This window comes from Nomia melanderi, unplaced genomic scaffold (assembly GCF_051020985.1).
Source record: "Nomia melanderi isolate GNS246 unplaced genomic scaffold, iyNomMela1 scaffold0083, whole genome shotgun sequence".
Taxonomy (NCBI): Eukaryota; Metazoa; Arthropoda; class Insecta; order Hymenoptera; family Halictidae; genus Nomia; species Nomia melanderi.
This window is the reverse complement of record NW_027475198.1, coordinates 235,880-236,569: the sequence shown is the minus strand read 5'-3', so window position 1 is coordinate 236,569 and position 690 is coordinate 235,880.

Genomic DNA, 690 nt, shown 5'->3' with positions numbered 1-690 from the left:
GGGTGCTATTACAGATAGCGCAATAAACCAAAGTGCATTGTCTGTAGGAGGCCCTGGCGCATGAATCTGGGCAGCGGGAACGACCTCGGACCACCAGGGGCCGTGTAAATCACCGTCTCATGGAGCCGGACACTCAGGGTCAGGGAAAAATCCAATATATATCTGGTGATATCTCGGGTGCTATTACAGATACCGCAATAATTCAAAGTGCATTGTCTGTAGGAGGCCCACGCGAATGAATCTGTGCAGCGGGAACGACCTCGGACCACCAGGGGCCGAGAAAACCACCGTCTCATGGGTTCGGACACTCAGGGTCAGGGGAAAATCCAATATATATCTGGTTATATCTCGGGTGCTATTACAGATAGCGGAATCAACCAAAGTGCATTGTCTGTAGAAGGCCCTGGCGCATGAATCTGGGCAGCGGGAACGACCTCGGACCACCAGGGGCCGTGTAAATCACCGTCTCATGGAGCCGGACACTCAGGGTCAGGGAAAAATCCAATATATATCTGGTGAAATCTCGGGTGCTATTAGAGATAGCGCAATAAACCAAAGTGAATTATCTGCAGGAGGCCCTGGCGCATGCATCTGTGCAGCGGGAACGACCTCCGACCACCAGGGGCCGAGTAAACCAACGTCTCATGGGGCCGGACACTCAGGGTCAGGGAAAAATCAAATATATATCTG